We start from the raw sequence: 17,923 nt of genomic DNA on the forward strand, positions 1-17,923 counted from the left end.
ACACAATTTTATTATTCGTAATCTTGCCTGACCAATTAATGTAGCTATTTGATCCAAGTACAATGTAAAAGTCTTAATTGTACTGTGAGGAAGGAACGACCACTCCACAAGATCAGTATTTTGAACGATGCTGCCTGTTGGAGAATGTACAGTAGCAAAAATCAAAAGTTGGAATGGAGCTAAGGGATCTATTCTATTTATTTGTGCTGACTGAATTTTTTCTTCCACTAATTTAATTTCTTTTGTGCCTCCGGGGTTAATATTCTTTTATTATTTAAGTCTGGGTCTCCTCTTAAGATAGAGAACAAATTTGACATGGCATAAGTAGGAATGCCTAGAGTTGGCCGAATCCAATTAATATTGCCTAGCAATTTTTGAAAGTCATTTAATGCTTTTAATGTGTCTTTTCTTATTTCTATTTTTTGTGGCTTAATTTTTCTACTTTCTATCTGCATCCCTAAATAATGAAAAGGAGTAGAGGTTTGAATCTTATCAGATGCTCTTGTCAGTCCTGCGTTGGCAACCTCTGCTTGCAGAAATGTGTAACAGTCAATTTAATTTGTCTCTTGTTTCTGCAGCACATAAAATATCATCAATATAGTGAATGATGTAACAATCTGAACATTTGTCTCTAACTGGTTGAAGAGCTTGACCTAGGGAAGTCTGACAAATAGTTGGACTATGAAGCGTTCCCTGAGGTAACACTTTCCACTGAAACCTGGTGGCTAGTTCTTTATTATTTATGGCTCGTATAGTAAAGGCAAATTTTTCACAATTCTGCTCTGCCAGAGGAATGATAAAAAAGCAATCCTTCAGATCAATTATAATTAAAGACTAGTCTTTTGGAATCATGGCTGGGGAGGGCAATCCGGGTTGAAGAGGCCCCACGAGTTGAACTACAGCATTTACAGCTCTTAAGTCAGTTAACATCCGCCATCTGCTGGATTTTTTCTGAATTACAAACTCAGGAGAATTCCAAGGCGAGAATGAAAGCTCAATGTGTCCCTTTTCTAATTGTTCCTTTGCTAATAAATGTAAAGCCTCCAGTTTTTGTTTTGGTAGCGGCCACTGATTTACCCATACTGGTTTTTTTGTTCTCCAAGTTAATGGAATGGGTTTAGGAGGCTCTACAGTGGCTGCCCCTAAAAAGGATACCCTATTCCTTTTCTTTCTTGATTTCCCTCAGTCTCAATTGGGACTTTAATGTCATTTTCATTTTTTCCTAGTCCTTTTCCTGGTATATATCCCATCTTAGTCATGATTTTTTGACTCATGGGGCTGTATAATGGAACGAGCATAATGATTTTTCACCCCCTTTGTTGTAACAAATGTTGACCCCATAGATTAACAGGAATTAAAGTAATCATTGGCTGAACAGTACTTTCTTGATTATCTAGCCCTAAACAATGTAAAATCGTAGTACTTTGATACACTTCTGAAGCTGTGCCTACGCCGACAAGTCCTGTAACAGCCTTTTGTTTAGGCCAAGTTTTTGGCCACTGATTTAAAGCAATGACAGAGACATCTGCTCCAGTGTCTACCAACCCTTCAAACTGTTTTCCTTGAATAATGGCCTTACACACAGGTCTGCTCTCAAGAGACCTGACTTGCCCAATATGCAACCTTTCCTGCCGGATCAGTGGTTCCAAACCCTCCTGTTGTTTTTATCTCACTGTTTCCAACTTTAATATAAGGCAGGAGTAATAGTTGAGCAATCCTGTCTCCTGGACTGGCACTCCAAGGAACTGAGGAAGTAATAACCAATTGAATTTCGCCTTTATAGTCTGAATCAGCCACACCAGTATGAATTTGAACTCCTTTTAGATTTAAACTTGATCTTCCTGAGATTAGTCCTACAGTCCCCTCAGGCAATGGGCCGTATACTCCAGTGGGGATTTTTTGTGGGAGCTCCCCTGGAAGCAGAGAGACTGCTTGTATGGTGCATAAATCTACTGCTGCACTGCCACTTGTGAGAGGGGACAATTGCTGTATTGTGGTAAATGGCTTATTCCCTGATGCACTTGTGACAGTAGGGGTTGTTGTCCCTGAAAACCCAGAGGAAAAAAGGGCTGAACTGGGAATGCCCCAGTTTGTTGCGGGGCCTGAGGCTGGCCCCTCCTCTCGTTTCCCGACAGTGGTTGCCCATTTTTGTCAAATTTAGAACGACATTGATTAGCCCAATGTTTTCCTTTTTTACATCTTGGACATAGGCCAGGTGGCTGTTTATCTGTTGTTGTTGTAGCTTGAGTAGTTACATTTTGTTTATTTGAGACTGGGCAATTCTTTTTTAGATGACCAATTTGACCACAATCATAACATTTTCCCCAAAATGTTCTAACTTGTCCTCCTAAAGCAACTCCTGTGATTGCTTGAGCCATAAGCATAGCTTTATGCATAGCTCCTCCAATTCCATCACAGGCTTTTATGTACTCTGAGATTACATCTGATCCTGCCAGGACTCTTCCTTTTAATGGCTTAATGGCTGATTGACACTCAGGATTGGCGTTTTCATATGCCATCAACTCCACTACAACCTTACGGGCATTCTCATCCGCAATTGACTTTTGAGCAGCATCTTGAAGCCTTGCCACAAAATCAGGGTAGGGCTCTTTAGAGCCTTGTCTTATTGTATTGAATGAGGGGCAGGCGATTCCTGGGTCTTGGATTTTCTCCCAGGCCCTAAGGCAGACAGCCCTAATTTGCTCAATGGTCTCATTTTGCAATATTACTTGTTGACTAGCAGTGCTCCAATTTTGACCTGTTCCTAATAGTTGATCTACATCTATGTTAACTGGAGGACTGGCAGTCCTATTTCTTCGGACCTGTTCTTGTGCCCCATCAATCCACCAAGTCTTAAATTGTAAAAATTGAGAGGGTGAGAGTGAGGATTTTGCCAGAATCTCCCAATCATAAGGAATGAGTCTATGTCCATGAGCAATGGAATCTAATAATGTTCTCACGTAAGGAGAGTTGGGTCCGTACTGTTTTACTCCCTCTTTGATATCTTTTAGCATTTTTATAGAAAAGGACTCATATCTGGCCTCAGCTGTGGGAGGCTCTCCCTCTTGGGCCCCTTCTCCAGGTGGTCTTGATTCTAATATTACTGGGACTGGCCAAGCCTGAATATCTCCTTGTTTTCTTGCCTTATCAATAATTTTCTGTAATGCACCACCCCATCCAATAGGTGGTGCTGTAGGATTAACTCTCATAGTGGGCGGCTGAGGATACAGCGCCCTGCCCTGTGGCGCTGGAAACATTTCTGGCTGTACATACTGACTTTCTGGGGGCGGCGGATACTGAAGTCCGGCTGGCGGCCAGTATTGATAGGCTACTGGCGGCTGGGTCTTATTTTCTACCAGCTGATATCGTGTCTTAGACTCTGATGGCTCTGCTAATTCTGGACCTTTTTCTTCTAATTTTAATGTTTCTGGATATATCACCTCCTGTAATTGATTATTGTTAACATTTTGTGTCGACTGAATCATTGCTGGCTCTGCTACATATTTACAATGTGAACTTTCCATTCCTTTACGGGATTCTATCCCTGCCTCTTTTTCACAATCTATTACACAGCTTTCAGGGACATCAGAAACTGAAACGCTATCTTCTTCTGTTTCAAACGGTTCTAAAGCTACTTTAATAATGACCCAATCGTTCCATACTGTAAGTGGGATGATTTTACCTTCCCTACTGGCTTGTTTTAATTCTTTGCCAATTTTTTCCCAGTCTTTTAGATCTAAGGTTCCCTGTTCTGGAAACCATGGGCAAAATTGTTCTATTGTTTGAAACAGCGTAGTTAGATTTTTGGTAGAGACTCTAACTCCCCCTCTTTTTAAAATAATTTTAATAAAGCTGCGATAAGAGGCATATTTACTTTTAGTTTGCCCCATTGTTACCCTGGGCTCTTCCGAGCGCACAAGCTTACCGCAAGGCTGACTGTAGACGTACTCGGGAGTCTCTCGTCGACTTGTCCTCAATGACCACGCTGGAGTGTTACCTTCACCCTAGAGAAAAGCACCCACGTTTGGCACCAGATGAAGGGGTGGCCTGCCCCTCCGCACCTGCGGGCGTTTCTTGTCAGGTGGAACAAGAGACTTGAGAAAAGAAATGAGACACAGAGACAACGTATAGAGAAAGAAAAAGTGGGCCCAGCGGACACGCGCTCAGCATACAGAGGGCTGGCACCGGCACCGGTCTCTGAATTCCTTCAGTGTCTATTGATCATTATCTTTTCCATCTGGAAAAGGGGAAGTGGCAGGACAATAAAGTCATAGTAGGGAGAAGGTCAGCAGAAAGACATATGAATAAAGATCTCTGTGACATGAATACATTTAAGGAAAAGTGCTGTGCTTTGACATGCATATATGCAAACATCTCCATAAACATTTTCAGTGCATAAAGAGCGGGATTGCCGCTAGCACGTCCCACCTTCAGCCCTAAGGCTGTTCTCTCCTAGCTCAGTAAACAGAACATATAATTGGGTTTTACACTGAGATATTCCATTGCCCAGGGACGAGCAGGAGACAGATGCCTTCCTCTATCTCAATTGCCAAGAGGCCTTCCTCTTTTACTAATCCCCCTCAGCACAGACCCTTTACCGGTGTCCGGCTGGGGAACCATCAGGTCTTTCCCTTCCCACAAGGCCATATTTCAGACTATCACATGGGGAGAAACTTTGGACAATACCTAGCATTCCTAGGCAGAGGTCCCTGCTGGCTTTCCGCAGTGTTTGTGTCCCTGGGTACTTGAGATTAAGAGAATGGTGATGACTTTTAACAAGCATACTGCCTTCAGGCACTTGTGTAACAAAGCACTTCCTGCATAGCCCCAAATCCATTAAACCTTGAGTAAACACAGCACAGTCCTTGTCCCTGCAAGCACAGGGTTGGGGGTAGGGTTACAGATTAGCAGCATCTTAAGGCAGAAGAATTTTTCTTAGTACAGAACAAAATGGAGTCTCTTATGTCTACTTCTTTCGGCATAGACACAGTAACAGTCTGATCTCTTTCTTTTCCCCACACTTGAAGTAAGAGTATTTTAAAATTTTTTAGCAAAAGCAAATGAATTCTGACAGGTTTTGCACTGAAGACATTCACGTGTGAGGAAAACAGGAAAAACACTATGCTGTGAAAAGCAAATGCTGTTGAGATTGTCTCACAAACACAAACTGCGCTTCAGCATGTAGGTTTGGGCCTCAGGTTGGGCACATTTTACTTTAAGCGCACTGTTGGTGGAACTTAAGGTGAATCTAGGACTTATATATACATACATACATATAATACACACACACACACACACACACACACACACACACACACACGGTCTTCCTATCTTGTCCAGGGTGGTCTCCAGCTCTGGGTCTCCAGTGATCCTCTGCCTCCCCTTCCCAAAGTGCTGAGATTACAGGCGTGAACCACCTCGCCCAGGCCATTTTAGTGTAGTATTTTTAATTTAAATACACAATCCAAAAATTACATAACAAGTACAGGAAGCCCACTTTATGCCAGTTTTACAAAAACAGTAAAGATATATCAATGACAAAGTGTCAAAGTGGCAAAATCCTAAAGTACTGAGAGAAAAAAAGTTATTCTAGAATTCTATGCCAAATTGAAATATCTTTCAAAATTGTGACTGAAATCAGAACATTTAAAGACATACAAAAAATGACAGAATTCACCGAACCACACTACAAGAAATGTTAAAGGAGTCCCTCCAGGCGTAAGGATAAGGATACTAGACAGAAATCTGAACCTACACAAAGAAATGGAGACGACTGAAAATTGCTATGTACGTACTTGGATGTTGGGATTTATAACATGTCCAAAATCAAATTACATGACAACACTAGCATGAAGGCCAGAAGGGGAGGTATAATGTCACTTGATGGCAGACGGATAAAGATGTATTCTAGAAACCCTAAAGCCATCACTGACATAAGAAAAGAGAGTTACACCTAAGAAGCCAAATAAGGAAAGAAAATAGAATGATATAAAAAAAAAAACATGCAATCGCTGGGTGCGGTGGCTCACGCCTGTAATCCCAGCACTTTGAGAGGCCAAGGCAGGCAGATCACTTGAGGTCAGGAGTTTGAGACCAGCTTGGCCAAAACGGTGAAACCCCCGTCTCTACTAAAAATACAAAAATTAGCCCAGTTTGGTGGCTCGCACGGGCCTGTAATCCCAGTTACTTGGGAGGCTGAAGCAGGAGATTTGCTTGAACCTGGGAGGCGGAGGTTGCAGTGAGGTGAGATCGTGCCACAGCACTACAGCCTGGGTGACAGAGCGAGACTGTCTCAAAAATAAATAAATAAATAAATAAATAAACAAAAACTGTAATCACTATGCTGGAACAACTGCTCTCCAGGCCTCTATCCTATAGAAATACACAAATGGCCAATAAGAAGTGTACAAGAATGATCACTGCACCATTATTTGTAACCATAAAATAATAGAGTCAAAGTAATTTCAAAGACACATGAAAATAGTCTTATTTATTCAACAAACACCAACAATTGAACGAACAATGGAAACAAGTCCTTTGCCAAAAGGAACACAGAGGGTCATGATCCTCCAAGGATTTTAGGGTTCCCAGGAGCCTAGTTTTTGGTCTAGTTCTGCGACATCTTATGCTTGGGGACCTACAGGTTCTCGTGTTTGGGGGATCTTTCAGGTTCTATCTCCATTTCCCCTCAATTCCTCCCCATTCTGCTACAATAAAAAAACAATTCTCACCTCCGGAAGATGCCGCTTGTGCCTCCGCACGCACGAGCCTTTCAGAGGGTCTGGATGTCTGGTCCACTGAAGGAGTGGCCTGCCCCTCCACACCTGTGGGCGTTTCTCGTTAGGTGGAACAAGACACTTGAGAAAAGAAATGAGACACAGAGACAAAGTATAGAGAAAGAAAAAGTGGGCCCAGGGGACCGGCGCTCAGCATACAGAGGACCCACGCCGGCACCGGTCTCTGAGTTCCCTTAGTATTTGTTGATAATTTTCTTTATCATCTTAAAAATAAGGGAGTGGCAGGACAATAGGATCATTGTAGGGAGAAAATCAGCAGTAAGACATATGGATAAAGATCTCTGTGACATGAGTAAGTTCAAAGGAAAATGCTGCCCCTTGATATGCATATGCAAACATCTCCATAAACCTTTTAGCAGCATTGCTCCAGCAAGTCCCACCTTTTGCCCTAAGGCGGTTTTCTCCTATCTCAGTAAACAGAGCATACAATCAGGTCTCACACCGAGATGTTCCATTGCCCAGGGACGGGCAGGAGACAGATGCTTTTCTCTATCTTAACTGCCAACATGCGCCAAAAGGCCTTCTTTCCTGTTGTACTAGTCCTCCTCAGCACAGACCCTTCACTGGGGCGGGCTGGGGGAGGATCAGGTACTTCTCTTCCCACCAGGCCCTATTTCAGACTATCACATGGGGAGAAACCTTTGACAATACCTAGCTTTCCTAGGCAGAGGTCCCTGCGACCTTTGACCGTGTACGTGTCCCTGGGTACTTGAGATTAAGAGAATGGTGATGACCTTTAACCAGCAAGCTGCCTTCAGGCACTTGTTTAACAAAGCACATCCTGCACAGCCCCAAATCCATTAAGCCTTGAGTCACCACAGCACATGTTTCTTGCAAGGACAAGGTTGGGGGTAGGGTCACAAATTAACAGCATCTCAAATACAGAACAAAATGGAATCTCTTATGTCTACTTCTTTCTATATAGACATAGTAACAGCCTGATCTTTCTTTCTTTTCCCCACAGTCCACCGCTCTGCGGCTTCTTTTTTTGCTTTTGCTTTTCCCTTCCCCCGCTCCCGCCCTCAGGCCTCAAGACCCGACCACCGCCCAGCTGAGTCCCGGCGGCTCCACTGCGCAGAAAGTGCACTGGAGGCCCTGCCCGTTGCAGCCCCGCGGGGTGCTGAGAAGTCAACTAAATAAATGCTTTGTAAAAAGAACTTCTCCATGGAAAAATCTCTCATGATTTCCATTCTGAAGGCTCTTCAAAGGACTAAAAACTAAAGGCGACGATGGATTCATTCGGCAAGTCCTAGTCCGGCGGCCTGGTGAGTGCCAGACCCTGCTCCCCGGGAGGGGACCCACGAGCGACCCTCGCCACCATCCCTGCCCTGGTGGAGCCCCCATGCGGGACACAGGATCCGAAGATGGCAGCGGCAGCTCCGAAGGGGCCCCAAAAGCGACTGGGCGGGGTGGGCACAGGCTCCCTCACTGGGTGAAGGTGGCACAAAGAACGGGAAGAGCCATCCGGGGAGCCACGGGGCGTTCAGCTTCCCTTGGGCCCCCAGGCGGGTCGGGCCGGGGTCGCAACAGGGGCGTTTCTGGGGGTTTCTGAAGCAGGCGAGGGGCAGGGCGGGAGAAGGCCATTCGGCTGTCCTTCTGGCACCAGAATCTCCCAACGCGCAGGTGTCCAACGTGACCAGCGCGACTCACCGCTCCAATCTTTCCGATTTTCCAAGGGCCTTGCTCAGTGGTCCTGCCTGGAGGGCTCTGAGGATGGGACGGAGAAAGTTTAGTGAGTGCGCCCTTCCTGTAGCGCCCAGTAGAGCTCACAGTACGTGTCTCTGTGGCGCAATCAGTTAGCACGTTCGGCTGTTAACCGAAAGGTTGGTGGTTCGAATCCACCCAGGGACGCTTGTTGAATGCTTTTAAAGCATTCATGCATTGTCAATCACTACATGAATGGGCAAGATTTTTATCTTCCCGGAGTCCTAGGCCACTAATTTGTGACTTATCCATGTCAAGGGCCAGGGCACCTCCCCGACCGGATTCTTAACCGGGTATCTCCTGAAATCCTGGGTTTATACCTGTGTAACTCAGGAATCCTGAAACAGAGACCTAGGAACCCACTTGTGGTGTGATAAAATTCTAATGCAGTCCGTCATACGCTTAAACGAGTAATTTACGTGCCTCCATTTTTTCATATTTCAGTAATAGGAGTCCAGTAGTATCCCCAGGATGTGACTGGATTTACTGATTGTTCTATCAATAATGTGACCAGTGGAATCATTCATCATCATAGTGATCCTCTCTATCATTTTTGAAAACAGTATTTTTCCCCAGTTTGTGCATGATTTATTTAACTCTTTTCAAAATGTTTTTGTTAGCCAGGCGTGGTGGCATGTGCCTGTAGTCCCAGCTACTTGGGATGCTGAGGCAGGAGAATTGTTTGAGCCTGGGAGGTGGAGGCTGCAGTGAGCCCAGATCACACTCCAGCCTGGGCAACAGAATGAGACTCCATCTCAAAAAAAAAAAAAAGTTTTTGGGATGAGGTTGGTTTCATGGTTTTAGGATTACAAAGAATGCTGCAGTCAACATTCTTGTACACATATCTTTGGTCATTGTGGAAATGTCTACACCGCAGATATTTCTATGGTGTAGAGAACTGGATGCGCCATTGCTACATTATAGTGTTTATATAACGCTTCTAATTTGAGTACATTCTGCAAATGTATCTTTCACGGGAGCAATACCTAATAATATTCCAATATGAATATTTATAAGAGGAAAAATGGGAAGATGTGCAATTGAGCTTCGTGCCTCTCCATGGGGCCCATGTTCATAAAATGGTGGCATTAGCTATCTGAGAGTGGAGTTTGTGGCCCTCTGACATCAAAAGCTGAAGCAGAGGACATGAAAACCCTCACTGCACATCCTCTGTAGTCTGGCCAGAATCATTCCTAGGTCGGTGGTCTCTTATCAGGAGGGAATGCTGCTTGCTTGCTTTGTCAAAACCACGGAAGGAAGGGAAAGTATCAGGGTGTTGGTTGATAACAGTGGTGAAGCAAGTCTTTCCAAAGGGCTGGTTTGTTAACCCTTAGGGAAAAAAAGCCTAATTCTTTTTTTTTTTTTTGAGACGGAGTCTCGCTCTGTCGCCCAGGCTGGAGTGCAGTGGCGCGATCTCAGCTCACCGCAAACTTCGCCTCCCAGGTTCACGCCATTCTCCTGCCTCAGCCTACCGAGTAGCTGGGACTACAGGCGCCTGCTACAATGCTCGGCTAATTTTTTTGTGTTTTTAGTAGAGACTGGGTTTCACCTTGTTAGCCAGAATGGTCTGGATCTCCTGACCTTGTGATCTACCCGCCTCGGCCTCCCAAAGAGCTGGGATTACAGGCGTGAGCCACCGCGCCGGGCCAAAGATGTCTAATCTTTAGCCAGTGTTTGCCTTTTGATTGATAGGTGGGTTGCTTGGCCCTTGTGTGCTTGAATGTTGCCTCCATCCCATAATTTTAAGTACATGCTTGATATGCAGTCCATATGTATGAGCCTTAATGAGCTAATTATCATATGAAGTCATTTTAAGGATACTTTTTCTCTCTAATCCACATGCCTATCTCTGAGGAGCTGCCCCTTTACTGGTTTGGATCTTGCTGGCCATGGGGTCCTTGCGTGCCTTTTTTTTTTTCAAAGACAGGTTCTTGCTGTGTTGCCCAGTCCGGAGTGCAGTGGCACGATCTTGGCTCACTGCAACCTCTGCCTTCTGGGTTCAAGCAACTCTCCCGTCTCAGCCTCCTGAGTAGCTGGGAGTACAGGAGTGCACCACCATGCCCAACTAATTTTTTGTATTTTTAGTAGAGAAGAGTGTTTCATGTGTGTCCGTGTGAAGAGATCACCAAACAGGCTTTGGGTGAGCAACATGGCTGTTTATTTTACCTGGGTGCAGGAGGGCTGAGTCCGAAAAAGGAGTCAGCAAAGGGTGATGGGGTTATCATTGGTTCTTATAGGTTTTGGGATAGGCGGTGAAGTTAAGAGCAATGTTTTGGGGGCATGGGATGAAGCTCACCAAATACATTCTCGAGGGTGGGGAGAATTACAAAGAAACTTTTTAAGGGTTTGGGGGATTATAAAGAACCTACGTAAGGGTGGGGGAGATTACAAAGTACATTGATCTGTTAGGGTGGGGCAGAAAGAAATCACAATGGTGGAATGTCATCAGTTAAGTTATTTTCACTTCTGTGGATCTTCAGTTGCTTCAGGCCATCTGGATGTACACGTGCAGGTCGCTGGGGATATGATGGCTTAGCTTGGCCTCAGAGGCCTGACAAAGGGGTTTCACCATGTTGGTCAGGCTGGTCCTCAAACTCCTGACCTCAGGTCATCTGCCTCCCTTGGCCTCCCAAACTGCTGGGATTACAGGTGTGAGAGGCTGCGCCCGGCCTTGCTTGCTTTTTTTAATCTTACTTTTTGTTTTGGCTGCTCAACTTCTGCCTTTTATCTTTCTTCTTGCTCTCCCACCCCATCACCTTGCTTCTGTTTCTGCTTTTACTCATTCTGCCTTTCATCCAACTTCCAATTCCCTCTGCTGTTCTGCCTCACAATGGCAGTTAGTGAGGGAGGGGTTTTAAGGGGGCATGTCTGACATCCTATCCTGCCACAGTCAGAAACATTTTTCAAGGTTTCTCTGCGGTCCTGTCAGCCAAGAGGGAGTCCGTTCAGTTGGTTGTAGGGCTTAGGGCTTATTTTTATTTCTCAGTCCTGACAAGGAAAGGCTGGATTAATGCAGATTCTCTGCAGGTGTAAATTTCCTCTACAAAAGACAGTTTTGCAGAGTTACTTCTGTTTGCTGGCTCTCTGACAGCATTCTTAAAATATGCCAAAGATACATATTCTGGGGTAAAATATTTTTATTTTCTTCATCTATCTACAACATCACCGTGCTGACAGCCTCCAATCCAAGCATACCTGAAGCCTTTTTGTTTTTGTTTTTTTTTTTGAAATGGAGGCTTACTCTGTCACCCAGGCTGGAGCACAGTGGTGAGATCTCTGCTCACTACAAGCTCCGCCTCCTGGGTTCACGCCATTCCCCTGCCTCAGCCTCCTGAGTAGCTGGGACTACAGACGCCTGCCACCACTCCTGGCTAATTTTTTTGTCTTTTTAGTAGAGATGGGTTTCACCTTGTCAGCCAGGATGGTCTCGATCATCCGACCTTGTGATCCTCCCGTCTTGGCCTCCCAAAGTGCTGGGATTACAGGCATGAGCCACCGCACCCGGCCTGAAGTCTTTCTTTTTAAAAAGCTTTCCCACCCTTCTGACTGCCTTCAAGTCTCGGCCAAAATACAAGTAACAGTGGCTGACTCCCTGCTATAGCAAGCTCAAAATAAATAGCCTTTGCTTTTTTTTGTTTGGTTGGTCTTTGTTTACTTGCAGAAGCTTCAATGTAGCGTTGACAAGGACTCCATCTTTGACCAAACCTTAGTTGCCGCTGAACCCTTTTCTCTATTAGTTCTTGGCCTGCCAAGTCCAGTTTTAGAAAAGAGTACTGTTGAGTCTAGTTTAGCAAGAGTCCTCCCAACCACTTTTGATAGCTAATCAAGTTCCTCTTAGTAATTTTCCATCTGCTGACTTTCTTATCTTGCCGATTGGCTATACACCTTCAACTCTTTTTGCTGTATTTGGAGTTGAGCTCAGTTCTCTGCTGGTCTCTCTTGCCTACTGTAGTACATACAATAAAATCCATCTCAGGTTTTTAACAAGTGTCCAGGGTAGTCCCTCTGAAACTACTTTTGCAAAATTCTGACAATAAGAGAAAGTAGACACGGCTGACTCCATCTTGGTTCTAGCCTCACAGACTAGCTGTCTTTGCTCATTCCTGTGCAATTTCTCCCAAGCGATCTTTGGGAAAAATTGAGTTTACAGTTTAAATCAGGGATCCCCAAACCCCAGGGTCACAAGACAGGTACTGGTCCATGGCCTGTTAGGAACTCAGCCGAACAGCAGGAGGTGAGCTGCAGGCTTTCAAGCATTACCATCTTGTCAGGTCAGCATCGGCATTAGATTCTCATTGGAGCTCGGACCCTATTGGGAACTGAGCATGTGAGGGATCCAGATTGCGCACTCCTTATGAGACTCTAACTAATGCCTGAGGACCTGAGGTGGAACAGTTTCATCCAGAAACCATCCACCACCCCCTTCCATGGAAAAATTGTCTTCCGTGAAACCAGTCCCTGGTGCCAAAAAGGTTGAGGACAGCCAAAAAGATTTGTTTAAATGATAACCTTCCCCAAAACTAAGTTACCCCTGTAAAACTAATGAAAGTCCACCAAGTTAGGAGGATGAAAGGGGCGTGAATTCTGCTAAGATGTATGCCTCATTAAATAATTGCCAGTCATTATTCCAGAGGTCACAAGATTTGCAGCTTCCCCAATTACTGCTGTGAAGAACATCACTACTGTAGAACCTAAGATTGGCCTCTTGAGATTTCTTTTCAGGCTTTTGCATGTCTGACTACTGGATGGCACCATTTGGCCCGAAAATCAACCAGTCCCTTAGCCCCCACCCAGAAGTTTGCTCAGGGCAGGAGGGCCAGTTTCCACATCCCCCAACAATCAGCACTGCCCAAACCCTAGCCCCCTCCCCACCAAACTGTCTTTGAAAAATCCCCTTACCTCCAAGCCTTCAGTGAGATCGATTTGAGTAATAACTCTGTCTCCCACAGGTTGTGGCTGGCCTGTGTCAATGAAACTCTTTACTGCAATGCCATGGTCTCCATGAATTGATTTTGTGTGTACAGTGGGCAGGAAGAACCCATCAGGCGGTTACCTCTGCAGGATGGTGCCAGTTCTTTCCACAAAGGCTGGTCAGATACCCAGAAAGTATTTCTCCACTACTACCTGGACAATGTGTCTCCCTGTCAGTCTCCAGGGAATGGGGCCTGGATCAAGTATTTAGTATTCAGCAGTTGCTACACTGTCACCTAATCCCTCATTTTCAATATTTTGCCATGCCTTCCAGTGGCCTGACTGGCCACCATGCCACAGAATCTTTACTTTATGGTCTCCAAGGAGAACTCTCCACTCGATGTTTTATGATTTGAGCAATGGGATAGAATCTGATACTGGTGGGCTGAGGGAGGTCCCCGGATGCTGGTGGGATCTCGACCCCAGCCGTGGTGTCCAGGCTCTTGATATTTATCTCCAGAACGAAGTCAAGGATGAATCAGCAAACAGTGAAAGAAGAGATTTATTGCAAAGCAAAAAGTACACACTCAAGAAAGGGGAGTTCGGGCATACCCGAGAGAGAACAATGGGTTCTGGGGTTTCATCTTGATGGGTTTCTTTAACCAAGGAGTGGAATATTCATGACAATTCCTGGGTAAAGGTGGAGATGTCTCGGAACTGTGGTGCCATCCATTTTTACATCAAACATTGGTCTCAGAACTGTCATGGCACTGGTGGGTGTGTGATTTAGTATGTTAATGAGCATATAATGAGGGCCTAGGTAAAACCTCCATCAAATCAAGCACCACATTGGGTCCAGTCAGTCTTAGACAGCTTGGTCCACACTGGTTTTTCAGCGTCTTATCAGCCCATAGCCTCAAGTCAGGTAAATCTGCTGCCTAGAATTTGTTATCCTGTGACCACCCTGTATTATTCCTGTCTCAAATCTACTTGGAAATATTCAAATGGTCTTTGACTTGGGCATTCCAACTTTGCTTACTTCACAGTGTTTCATGCATTGTAATCCAATATAAGAAAAGATGATCCAGACATTTGTTAAACATCACAAATAACATGGATCCCAGGTATTTGTGTCAAATTTGGATTATTTTGGTTTTGTGTTTGCAGAATATAAAAAACTAACATGAGGTAAGCACTAAGGTCTGGAGATGGCTGTGGAAGAGATGACAAAATCCAACACCACGCTTGAGAGTGTCCAATCATCTCTTCTGGGGCAGCATATTTTTCTACAATACTGAATTTGGGGAAAAAAAAAAAAAGAAAAACCAACTACAAGATTCATGAAACTGGACAACTGTCTTTATAACATTACCAGTGATAAAACCAGTAAGGAAGGCTGGTTTGCAGTCATCTGAGCAGTCTCTTTACTTTCATAAATATGGTTTCTCTCTGATATTAAACGGCTTCCAATTTCAAGCAGAATGCTACATCCCAACGATAAGGATGTGAAGAGAAGCGGTTTCTTTTGTAATCCTAAACGTTCTAGTCTGCGAATTAAAAGTCATTATTTGAAGAAGGATGTCCAGGCTTCATCATGCCGCGGAAAGGTTGTTACACAACCCAGGTTAAGCACCAGCTTCTTTGCGAGAGAACAGATGCGGGGGCGGAGGAAAAAAGGGAGAGGCAAACGTCACTTCCCCTTGTGGGCTCCGGCAGCGGGTTGGTCTGCTGAGTGGAAGAAAGGCAGACGGGTACTGGGAAAGGCACTGTCAGTGACATCACGGAGACCGCGACTTCTATGTAGATGAGGCAGCGCAGGGGCTGCTGCTTCGACATCTGCTGCTTCGCCACGAAGGCGTTCCCCTGCGGTGGGAGCGGGTTCAGGACCGCTGGTCGGACCTGAGAGTCCCAGCTGTGTGTCAGGGCTAGGAGGGCTCGAGAGTGCGCGGGGCAAGTGACCGTACGTGTAAAGGGTGAGACGTGTGAGGCTGTGGCAGGGCGGCGGTACAAGAACTCATACTTACCTGGCAGGGGAGATACCATGATCACGAAGGTGGTTTTCCCAGGGCGAGGCTTATCCATTGCACTCCGGATGTGCTGACCCCTGCGATTTCCCCAAATGTGGGAAACTCGACTGCATAATTTGTGGTAGTGGGGGACTGCGTTCGCGCTTTCCCCTGACTTTTTGTAGTTTAAAGAGTAGGCTTTATTGTAACAGTTACATTAATTCTTCTATTGGTTTGTACCTTTGTTCCAAGTGTCATTCTTAGTTTCGGACGCTGGGGAATAGGAAGTAACATGTCATCTCACTGCAGAGATTGGTACGTGGTCTCCAGGGTCTTTGGATTCTCACGCTCTGTGAAAATCTTGGTGTTTTTCCCTAGCCCCCAATCACCTTTTACACAGCCTCCGCTTCTAACCGCAGCCCCCTCAGGAGTTTGTGGGATTTCTGTGCTGGCGGGGAATGTGTTCTCACCTCGTAGAGCCAGGTACAAACTAGGCAGACGGGCGCTGTTATTCGGGAAGAAAAGACGGTCTTTGGGACTCTTAGTGTCCCCGTTTGGTTGTAGACATAACTCGCTTACTTTGCGTAGGGGAACGGCTCTCCTGGCGCCCAGGTGCCCTAAACCATATTCATCGAGGCCCGCAGGCCTCACCTCACCTGTCTTGGCCAAAATGTGCCGCGATCCTCCCTGAAATATAAGGCGGGAAATTTTATGAGGAGCCGGGTCCATTTTCCTGGCTGTCTCCTGCCGTTTACATATCTGATCTTTCTTCAGTCTTTATTTAAGCGACAGCTTCCTGTTTGATGTCTCGCTTCCACATCCTACATCCATTGCCAGGCAACTTTCTAGATAGCACTCCCACCCATCCTTCCTACCCCCAAGCAGCCCTTTCCTATTTCTGGCGCCAGCGTCCTCCCCCGTCCCTCTTTCTTCAGGCCGCGGCTGATCACCTTCATGGACAGAAAATACTTAGCTCTCTCTCAACCTGCGGTTTACACCTGACACGCGTCAGTACCCTGGCAAATTCCTTAATACTCCTTCTCAAATGGCACTGTAAATTCATCTCTTTTTAACTCCCAGAAGTATCTAATTGGTTTTGTCCCTGCACTACGTGAATACTAGTATCCACTACAGAAGAAAACCCCAGGCCTAGCGATGGCGGTTCTGGGCATTGTGCCAGCTTCTCCCAGGGTATGTTTTCTGACCTCACCTACTTCTGATCAACTGAGGTCAGGAGTTCCAGACCAGACTGACCAACATGGTGAAACTCCGTCTCTACTGAAAAAAAAAAAAATAGCCGGGCGTGGTGGTGTGTGTCCGTAATCCCAGCTACTCGGGAGGCTGCCAGGAGAATCGCTTGAACCCAGGAAGCGGAGGTTGCAGTGAGCCGAGATCGTGCCATTGCACCCCAGCCTGGGCAACAGAGCGAGACTCTGCTTCAAAAACAAAAAAACAAAAGCGAAAACAAAACAAAACAAACAAAATAGAACAAAAATCTAGCCCATCTGAGACATATTACTAGAGACGGTAGAATCCTGCATCCAACAGGCACTTAGTGCAGATCTGGACCCACTGAGCGATTGGCTCATGTTCCCTCTGTTCTATTAAGTATCAAGAGCAGAAATTGAGCTCTTTGGCTTTTACCCACTAAGTATGGCTATAGGACAGGTCTCTCTCTCGCGCTCTCTCTCTCTCTCTCTCATTATTGCATCATTATTTTTTGCCATTAGTGTGGGTTTTTGATTTTGATGTTATGAAGTGAATTTCTGGGGACAATCTCTGATGGGTGTTGTTGACAAGAATCCAGTCCCTGTTTGGTGATACATGACAGCTAATCTGCTCTGTGAGTCTCTTTTATTGTCTATGTATTGTCCTGAGAATAATGGTATTTCCTGATATTTGAGACTGCAGCAATGATAAGTTGTTCGTATCTTGTCTTTCAAATGTCTGGTAAAAATTTTATGAGCCCAGTAGTTGTCAATATCTGCAAGAGTGGCATCTCTATTACAAGAGTGATCTTACTACTCAATGTCCCCCCTCCCAACAAATTTCGTTCCATAGGAGTTCTTGGCTTTAACAAATTTGCTATATCTAAAAGACATCTTAGTCCAGGAAGAAAACTAAATCTGTACCCTGTAAGGAGCAGTTTTCCTTGATTGGTATATTCAGGTTTCTAACCAGCTGAAAAATTCAAATACATGTCCTTTAAGGATTAAGTTTGAACCACACTACAGAAAGGAGAGAAAAGATTTATATGATCACATATAAGCAATGGAATCAGCAATATGAGCACTTTTCACAACTATACAAATCAAATGTAATAATCTCCAGAACATTAAGGAAGTTCATCCCTTAATGAAAATGAATGAAAAGAAATTATTCACCCACTGTTATATGCCCTGGAAAGAGAATGTCCTGCCGGACTCAAAAGGGTATCACAAAATCACTCAGATTTTCAGCAATGAAGGCCCTCCAAGGATCTAATGATGTTAATATTTTCAGTTT

General features: G+C 45.0%; 1 non-coding gene and 2 pseudogenes across 3 annotated transcripts in view; 1 reads left to right on the plus strand and 2 right to left on the minus strand.

Moving 5' to 3' along the window:
• LOC105550294 overlaps nt 1-17,923 on the minus strand; it is a 931,651-nt pseudogene that overhangs the window by 668,721 nt on the left and 245,007 nt on the right. The window lies entirely within an intron of this gene.
• On the minus strand, nt 7,813-8,507 carry LOC105550271 (annotated as a pseudogene). Its single transcript, XR_001007679.1, has one exon. The product of XR_001007679.1 is annotated as an uncharacterized LOC105550271 (transcript).
• TRNAN-GUU lies at nt 8,575-8,648 on the plus strand. Its single transcript has one exon. It is a non-coding gene; the product is annotated as a tRNA-Asn (tRNA).

The sequence above is a fragment of the Mandrillus leucophaeus genome, unplaced genomic scaffold (genome assembly GCF_000951045.1).
Source record: "Mandrillus leucophaeus isolate KB7577 unplaced genomic scaffold, Mleu.le_1.0 Scaffold475, whole genome shotgun sequence".
NCBI classification, from domain to species: Eukaryota; Metazoa; Chordata; class Mammalia; order Primates; family Cercopithecidae; genus Mandrillus; species Mandrillus leucophaeus.